The following is a 9,887-nucleotide window of genomic DNA, read 5'->3' on the forward strand; positions in this document are numbered from 1 at the left end:
ATCGTGGGATTTGACAAAAGAAGAATTGGAAACAATGATAGTGAAGGCCTATAGATTTGGAGCGAAACCAAAGAAGAGAGATTTGAAATTTATAAGTGATTGTATGGTGGTTTTTCAAACTAAAGAACAAAGAGATAAAATTTTGAGACTTCACTATCAAAAGAATTTGAAAGTCCAAGAGCAACAGGTGGTCCTTTTTAAGGATATCCCAAAAATTTTCTTGGATTTAAGAAGCAAATACACAGATTTGGTTAGTGCCTTAAGAAAGAAAAGGATCTATTTTTGTTGGGAATTCCCCGAAGGATTATATTTTAAATATCAACAGAAGAAGATTCAAATTCGAACATTGGGAGAGAAGGAAAGATTTCTGGAGAAGAACGTAAAAGATCTCAAATTGGAAGCAGGAGCAAGACCTGGTCCATAACTGGAATTACCACCTCTTTTTGACGTAGGGTTGCTAGGAGCTGGGGCAGGAGCTAAGCCAAGAGCAGTACAGTAAAACAATATGGCACTAAGAATTTTATCATGGAATGTGAATGGTTTAAATTCGAAACCTAAAAGAAACCAAATCCATCACGTGTTGCAAAAACAGAATTTGGATGTGATATGCCTACAAGAAACACATGTGATGAGAACTCATAGAAAAATCTTGCAAAATAAAAGATTAGGTCAAGAATTTATTTCAGCAGACAAAGTTAAAAAATGAGGAGTAGTGATTTATGTTAAAGAGAAATTTGAAGCAAAATTATTGTTTAAAGATGAGGAGGGAAGATATCTTGCAGTTGAAATAACAGCACAAGGGAAGAAGTTGCTCATGCTTTTAATTTATGCACCAAATGAAGGTAAGGCTGAATTTTACAAGAAGATACACGATGTACTTTTGGATTATATGGATTATAAGATAATTTTGATGGGAGACTTGAATGGAGTAGTCTCCACATTGATGGATAGATCACAAAGACAGAAGATTTCTAATGATGGAAGACTACCAAAGACTTTCTTTGAAATGATAGATAATTTTGATATGATTGATACTTGGAGATTGAAAAACCCATTGGAGAAAGACTTCACGTTTTTCTCTGACGCAAATAAATCGTGTTCCCATCTTGATTATATATGGACAACAAGAGATTTGGCCACGAGAATAAACAAATCAGAGATTTGCCCAAAGACTTGTTCTGACCATAATGCTGTGCTGCTGGAATTAAAACTGTTTCTACAGGGTTCGTTTAGATGGAGAATGAATGATCCCTTGCTGAGAAGTGAACAGATTGTTGAGAAGGCCCAAAAAACCATAAGAGACTATTTTGAGATAAATGTGAATACAGAGGTAGAAAAAAGGGTCATTTTGGACGCAAGTAAGGCGGTCATGAGAGGTTTTTTGATTCAACAGAATGTAATAAGGAAGAAGGCTCAAAATGAAAAGAAAGATATCATTTTGAACCAATTGAAAGAGAAAGATAAAAAATTGAGGAGTAATCCAAAGAATCAACAGGTTCAAAAAGAAATAAAAGCCCTTCAATCACAATTCTCTCAGATAATTAATCAAGAAATTGAATGGAAAATAAAAATGATGAAGCAAAGGTCTTTTGAATCGGCAAATAAATGTGGCAAGTTACTAGCTTGGCAGCTGAAAAAGAGACAGAAACAAAGTACAATAACTATGATAACGCAAGAGGAAAAGACTATTGAGAACCCTGCAGAAATTAGGAAATGTTTTCAGAAATATTATAAGCAGCTATATAAGAAAGAAAAAGAGGACTTAATTAAAACAGAACAGTTATTGGACAAATATGGATGGCAGAAAATTCCTGAAGAGAAAAGGACCCTAACTCAATTACCGGATTACAAGACAAGAATTGGAAGCAGCAATTAATCAAATGCAAATTGGCAAGGCACCAGGACCTGACGGATTGACAGCAAAATATTATAAGACATTGAAAGACCGGCTGATTCAGCCACTGATGGAAGTATGCAATGAATTACTAGAGGGGGTTAAGGCACCTGAGACCTGGAGAGAAGCATTTATTACGCTGATACCCAAACCAGATACAGACAGAGCTCAAGTAACCCAAACCAGATACAGACAGAGCTCAAGTAAAAAATTATCGCCCAATCTCCTTGTTAAATGTGGATTACAAAATTTTTGCAAATATCTTGGCTACAAGATTGAAGAAGGTCCTTCAAGATCTTATTCATCATGATCAAGCAGGTTTTTTACCTGGTAGACATATGAAGGATAACATTAGGAATATAGTAGATATTTTGGAAAGGTTAGAGGCCAAAAATAACTGTAAGGCTATATTAATGTTTATTGATTTTAGAAGTTAAAGTTTTAACACGAAGTTAAAAGCGTCTTGAGAAATAAATGAGACTGCAGAGCCACAGTCCAATTCCATCTTACATGGAACTCCTTGTAGCTCTACGAAGAGCCTGAGTTTAGGTTTGAGGGGGCATCGAGCCCCGGTGCAGCACACGCTTCTACGGCTTCTGAAAACCCCCACACTAACTGGACCCTGGGCCCCAGTACCTCTCCTAGTCGGTTCTTCTGACTGGTGTTTGGGTGGCCGGTTTCTCTGGTGGGCTCTGCAAACCACTGCAATGTGGCCTGTCCTTCTGCAAGTTCTGCATGTGGCTGATCGGAATCTGCAATCAGTGCAAAAATGGTTGCTACCACACCCCTTACATCTAGGTAAGAGAACTGCCTTGTAAGTGTTCTCTCGTTGCTGGCTGTTTCGGTGTTGCGCATTGGGTTGCTTTTTGGAGTCTGTTGATTTCAGGCTCTTCTTCCTCGGAAGATTCATTGGTGGATTTGGCATTCTCAAGGTGGACCGTTTTTTCAAACTTTGTTGTTTTGGTGGGCTGTACTGTTTGAACTGCGCCCCCGGCGGCTTCGTCGGCCATCACTTCGTCTTGTGCTTCTGAAAACGTTAGGTTTGGTCTAGCAAAGAGTCTCTGCTGAAGTGTTCGGTCCCGTAGGTCACAGATGAGCTGGTCTCGTAGTCGCTCTTCTAAATTTGAAAATTTGCAAAGGCGTGCGGCCTGCCTCAGGCCCGCTATGAATTCTGAAGCTGATTTACTGGGTTGCTGCACTTTCTGGTCAAACTTGAACCGCCAAGCCATTTCAGACATCTTGGGCTGGAAATGTCCAGTTAGCTTCTTTTTGAGGTCTGTGCAGGAGACCACTTCAATCGGTGTCGGCACGAAAAGGTTCTCGGCCAAATCAAATGATGCTGGGCTGCACACGCAGAGTAGCATTGCGGCCTTCAGTCCTTCTTCCGCAATCTGATTTGCCCTGAGGTAGTTTTCCACCTGGGACAAATAGGATGGCCATTCCTCTGGGTGCTTCATGTCGAATTCTCGAAGTTTCCCGACCTTCAGGATTCTTCCTTTGCTGGTTCCTGTGTTTCCTTCCAAATCCTGCTTTCCAGGCTCAGGGAATTATTATTATTATTATTATTATTATTATTATTATTATTGTTATTGTTATTGTTATTGTTATTGTTGTTATTATTATTATTATTATTATTATTATTATTATTATTATTATTATTATTAATTAGATTTATATACCGCCCTTCTCCCGTAGGACTCAGGGCGGTTCACAAGGTTTTTAAAAACAATACAACAAATTACAAAACTTAAAATCAATTAAAAAGATTATATTGACCTTGAAATAAAACCCCAATTAAAATACAATTAAAATCCCAATTAATATTCTCAGTCCACGCCAGAAAGCTCAAAGAGCCAGGTCTTCAGGTCCCTGCGGAATGAGCGAAGGTCAGGGGCAGTCCTAAGCTCTACAGGCAGCTGGTTCCAAAGGGCCGGCGCACCCACAGAGAAGGCCCTCCCCCTGGGTATTGTCTGCTGGCAATCTTTTACCGGCGGTACCCTGAGAAGACCCTCCCTGTGGGAGCGCACAGGACGAAGGGAGCTTGATGCCGGCAGCAGGTATTCCCTCAGATATCCCAGACCCAAGCCATTTAGGGCTTTATAGGTCATCACCAGCACCTTGAATCTCACCCAGAGGGCAACTGGAAGCCAATACAGCTCACAGAGCAGAGGTGTTACATGGGAGTATCGGGAAGCCCCCATCACAACCTGCGCGGCTGCATTCTGCACCAGCTGAAGCCTCCGGGTGGTCCCCAAGGGCAGCCCCATGTAGAGAGTGTTGCAGTAGTCCAATCGGGAGGTCACGAGCACATGAGTGACTGTGCGCAGGGCATCTCAGTCTGGGTAGGGCCACAACTGGCGCACCAGGCGAACCTGGGCAAAGCCCCCCCTGGTCAAGGCTCCTATATGGTCTTCAAAACTGAGCCGTGAATCCAGGAGGACACCCAAGTTGTGAGCCCTATCAACGGGTGGTAACACCTCACCCCCCATCATTAAAGGTGGAATGGACTGGTTAGTCCGAGATGCTGGTATGCACAGCCACTCAGTCTTGGCAGGATTGAGACGAAGCCTGTTTCTCCCCATCCAGACCTGGACCGCCTCCAGGCAACGGGACATCACGGCGAGGGCATCACTGGGTTGGTTCGGGGTGGAGAAAAAAAGTTGGGTATCATCAGCGTACTGATGATACCCCACCCCAAAACCACGAATGATCTTGCCCAGCGGCTTCATATAGAAGTTGAACAGGAGGGGAGAGAGAACCGACCCCTGAGGAACTCCACAAACAAGAGGCCTCGGGGCAGACCTCTGCCCTCCCATCAACACCGATTGCGAACGGCCCAGGAGATAGGAGGAGAACCACTGCAAGACAGTGCCTCCCACTCCCAACCCCCTGAGATGTCGCAATAGGATACCATGGTCGATGGTATCAAAAGCCACTGAGAGATCTAATAGAACTAGGACAGAAGAGCAACCCCTGTCCCGAGCCCGCCAGAGATCATTCACCAGTGCGACCAATGCCGTCTCCATGCTGTACCCAGGTCTGAACCCCGATTGGTATGGGTCCAGATAATCAGTTTCCTCCAGGAACAGAGGAAGCTGATGCGCCACCACGAAGGTTGGAGACAGGACGATAGTTGTTTAAAATCGCTGGGTCCAGGTCAGGCTTCTTGAGAAGGGGCCTCACCACCACCTCCTTCAAAGCGGCGGGGAAGACACCCTCACTCAAAGAGGCAGATATTACTGCCTGGAACCAGCTTCGTTTCTCCTCCCGAGCCACATAAATCAGCCAAGAGGGACACGGGTCCAATAAACAGGTGGTGGAACTCAGCCTCCCCATAATCCTGTCCACATCATCAGGGGAAACAGGATCGAACTCAGTCCAGATAACATGCTCAAGACCGTCCAATTCCTCCACATCAGACTCTGCCCAGTTAGAGTCCAAACCGGCCCGGATCTGAGATATTTTGTCTGTCAGATGATGACTAAACTCCTCGGCCCACCCCTGCAAGGGCTCCTCTCTCACCTCCTGATTAAGGGCCTTGAATTACCTGGGTCAGGTCCATGGCCGTCATGGAAGCCATGAACTCCCGGACAACCCTCCCAAGGAAGGCAGGTTGAAGTCACCCAGCACTATAAGCCTGGGGAACTCCACCGCCAACCCTGAGAGGGTGTCGAGCAGCTTGGGCAGAGCTGTTGCCACACAGCTGGGTGCCAGGTATAGCAACAAGCCCATCTGAACCCGAGGACCACATCTCAGGAGGAGGGACTCACTCCTGCCAATCTGGACAATGGTGGTCTCCCGCTGACATAAAGTCTCCCTGATAACCACTGCCACCCCTCCACCCCTACCCTGAGCCCGTGGCCGGTGTAGCACACGAAAACCTGGGGGGCATAACTCGATCAGAGGGACCCCTCCCTCCGAGCCCAACCAAGTTTCCATAATGCATGCCAGATCCGCGCATTCCTCCTCAATAAAGTCACGAACGAGGGGAGCCTTATTAACCACGGATCTGGCATTAAGGTAGCCGACCTTGAGGGGGGGGAAATGCCTTTTTCCTCCGGCATGCGCTGCTTTCCTCTCATAGACTTCAACTCTTTTTTTCAGTGAAGCAGGATCCTACCCTCATTGCCAGAGTTAAGTAGTGGGTTCTTTGGCGCAGGAATGAAGACGAGGTAACTGAGTACAGGGGAACTCATAGTTTATTTTGTGCAGAATCTGAACTGAACAAATGGCTGCAACTAGCTGCAATATATAGTCTAGCCCCTAGGCGGCAGCCAATAGGTTTGAAGCAACCATTGCCACCTAGGGATAGCCAATTGTAGCGATGGAGACTTGTAGTCTGGGTTGCTGGAGAGCCATTAGCTGCTCCAGCAACCCACGTGGCATTACTAATGAGCCCAGTACGTAACAGTTTCTGCTTTTGCTTTGATGCATCTGCATGGGAATTGGGGAGGGGGGAATGAGTCCTCTGGCCATCTGGTTTTTTTTATTTTTGTTTAAAATATTTTATTGGTTTTTTACAATAACAATCTCCAGTGCCTGGTGTACAGCATGTTGTCTTGGTTTATATATTTGAAGAAAAAAAGACAATAATAATTAACAGTCAATAATGATTGATTTTGATAATTCCATAATTAGTATATTAATTAATAATATATTTATTTGATCTTCCCTTGTCCCAATTGTATTCACCTTCTTCCACCTTAAACAGATATAATTTTTAATATTTTCAATCTATAAATCATTTTTTCATGTTTATACAGGTAATAATAACATCTACTGTATGTATAACATTTTTTATCAGTTTATATTGTTCTTATAGAAATCATCTCTTTATTCACCATGCATCCTATTTTCGTAGTTTTTGTTTAAGCTTAATTTCCCCTTTATATTCAATCCATTGTTATCAATCATGATTTTCTCAATGTTAGTCATCTAAATATCCAAATTTTTCCATTTAATTACACCATCCCAATATTTTCATATTTCATACATTATAAAAGTACTGTATTTCTTATCTACCTCATAGCATCTGCATATAACATCCTTTCTGATCAGCTTATATTTCATTTATATTTATAAAAGTTACATCATCCCAATATTTTTACATTTCATATATTGTAAAACATTTGTTGTTGTTGTTAGTTGCGAAGTCGTGTCCGACCCATCGTGACCCTATGGACAATGTTCCTCCAGGCCTTCCTGTCCTCTACCATCTTCTGGAGTCCATTTAAGCTCACGCCTACTGCTTCAGTGACTCCATCCAGCCACCTCATTCTCTGTCGTCCCCTTCTTCTATTGCCCTCAATCTTTCCCAGCATTAGGCTCTTCTCCAGTGAGTCCTTCCTTCTCATTAGGTGGCCAAAGTATTTGAGTTTTAGCTTCAGGATCTGGCCTTCGAAAGAGCAGTCAGGGTTGATCTCCTCTAGGACTGACCGGTTTGATCGCCTTGCAGTCCAAGGAACTCGCAGGAGTCTTCTCCAGCACCATTGTTCAAAGGCTTCAATTCTTTGGTGCTCAGCCTTTCTTATGGTCCAGCTTTCACTGCCATACATTGCAACTGGGAAGACCATAGCCTTGACTATACGCACTTTTGTTGACAGGGTGATGTCTCTGCTTTTTACTGTGCTGTCTAGATTTGCCATGGCTTTCCTCCCCAGGAGCAAGCGTCTTTTAATTTCTTGGCTACAGTCCCCATCTGCAGTGATCTTGGAGCCCAGGAAAATAAAATCTGTCACTACCTCCATTTCTTCCCCATCTATTTGCCAGGAATTGAGAGGGCCGGATGCCATGACCTTGGTTTTCTTAATGTTTAGTTTCAACCCAAGTTTTGCACTCTCCTTCTTCACTCCCAACAAGAGGCTCTTTAGTTCCTCTTCACTTTCTGCCATTAGAGTGGTATCATCTGCATATCTTAGGTTGTTGATGTTTCTTCCGGCAATCTTAATTCCAACTTTTGATTCATCTAGCCCTGCCTTTTTCATGATGTGCTCTGCATATAAGTTAAATAGGCAAGGTGACAGTATACAGCCTTGCCGGACTCCTTTCCCAATTTTGAACCAATCAGTGGTTCCATGTCCAGTTCTCACTGTAAAGCATACTATACTACTTAAATCTCTTATCCCTCTTGTTGTAGGGCACCTTTATGTTTAAAGTTCTCTATTCTTTTAAACATATTAAAGCAAATGTTTTTTCATGTAATACTCCATCAGGTAGGGTGAGTCGAATCTCTTGAATGTGTTTCTAGCCTTCTTCTTTTGCCAAGTAGCTTTCCAAGTTGATATATTCCACTTACCCTACAGTTCCTGTGTTTGTATTTTTTAATCCCATTTATATCCCGCCCTTCTCCGAAGACTCAGGGCAGCTTACAATCTAAGAAGCACAAATCAATGTGCTTAGCAATAGTCTTCATTCTATGTGTATGCCTGCTTATTAGGGCTTTCGGGGGCCCCCCAGCGGCATTTTACAATGTCAGCTTATTGCCCCCAACAATCTGGGTCCTCATTTTACCTACCTCAGAAGGATGGAAGGCTGAGTCAACCTTGAGCTTGGTGGGACTCAAACCTGCACTAATTGCAGGTAGCTGGTGTTACTTAAGGAGGCATTAGCCCACTGCTCCACCAAGGGTCTTTGTATTGTTGGGAGTAAAGAAGATAGAATAGGTAAAGTATATACTTTCTGTCTCCCAAACTGTAATGATTCTCCTGGGAATTGTATAGTCCAGTCCATTTTTTTTTGTTATATCAAAGTCTTGTAGATTTTCTATTTGTATTGAATTATTTGCAGCTTCGTTGATTTGATCATGTTCTTCTAGTTTGTGTTCTATTATCTGATTGGTTTTTCATTCACCGTCATTTTCTGGGTGTTTTTTTATTGTAGATTTAAATTATAGATGTGCTTATTTATGCCATCAAAGTAGTTTCTGATTTCCTCGTGGTTTAAATCTATGGTCATTTGTATCTGCCGTAACATTATGTACATTTCTCCTTGAAATTATTTATCTTGCCTTGAAATATTGCTTCTGGAGGTCTTCGATGTTCCAGGCTAAATCTTTCAGGGGTAAATATTGAGTGTAGTGTCCTGCCATTTTTTGATAAGTGTACGATATCCATGTTGTCTCTCCCCTTCAAATAATCTTTCATCAATATTTTAGTCTCTATAATTAGTTATCCAACCTATCAGTCTCAGAGTTGCACAACCCAATCTCATGTAGCTCTTATCTTTATATATGATTTTTGTAATCCAATATATTTCCAATTATCAAGGCCTCAGTGAAGGCAGTATTTTGTAACAATTTTTTTTATTCAGGGGTCAATTATCAATCAGTCAAAGTTTTAATTCAGTACGGACTTCCGGTGGCGACGCAACGCCGAAGACAGCTATTTCGGTGGCTGTCCGCTCCGCGGCTTTGTAGAACCGCCGAAAACAGCGCTGATCAGCTGTTTTGGCGGTTCGGAAGCCCCCTCCTCGAGGAGGAGGGGGTGAGTACCCAGGTTGGGGTTGAGCTCTCCGGGGCCGTCTGAGCTTAAAGTTCGGGCAGCTGAAGGATTGAGCCCCCCCCGAAGCCTGGGTTCCTCCGGGCTGCGCAGCGTTTCTGCTCCGTGTTTTGGGGAGCAGAACAAGGTGTTAGCAACCACCCCTGCCAGCAGGAAAGGATTTTGGAGTGCGAAGATGCAGGCAGAGCGATACAGGAGTTCAAGGTGAAAGTGGATTTTTGTTCTTTAGCTAAATGGACTTTATAGACTCTGAAAGTGAAAGTGCGTAACAAGTAATAGTGGGGGAAGATGGCGGCTAAATCTTCCAAAGTTCTCAGGAGTGCGGGGGCTCCTCCGGTGCAGCAGTCTTCGTTGCAAGCTTTATTGCCCCCTCCACCTGCTCCAGCACTGACAGTTAAAGATTTGCAGGATGCTTTGGAAAAACACTCACAGCAAATAGCAGATATTATAGATGAAAAGCTGGATGAAAAGCTGCCAGAAAAGTTAGCTGAAGTTAT

The sequence above is a fragment of the Vipera ursinii genome (genome assembly GCF_947247035.1).
Source record: "Vipera ursinii genome assembly, chromosome: 2".
Lineage (NCBI taxonomy): Eukaryota > Metazoa > Chordata > Lepidosauria > Squamata > Viperidae > Vipera > Vipera ursinii.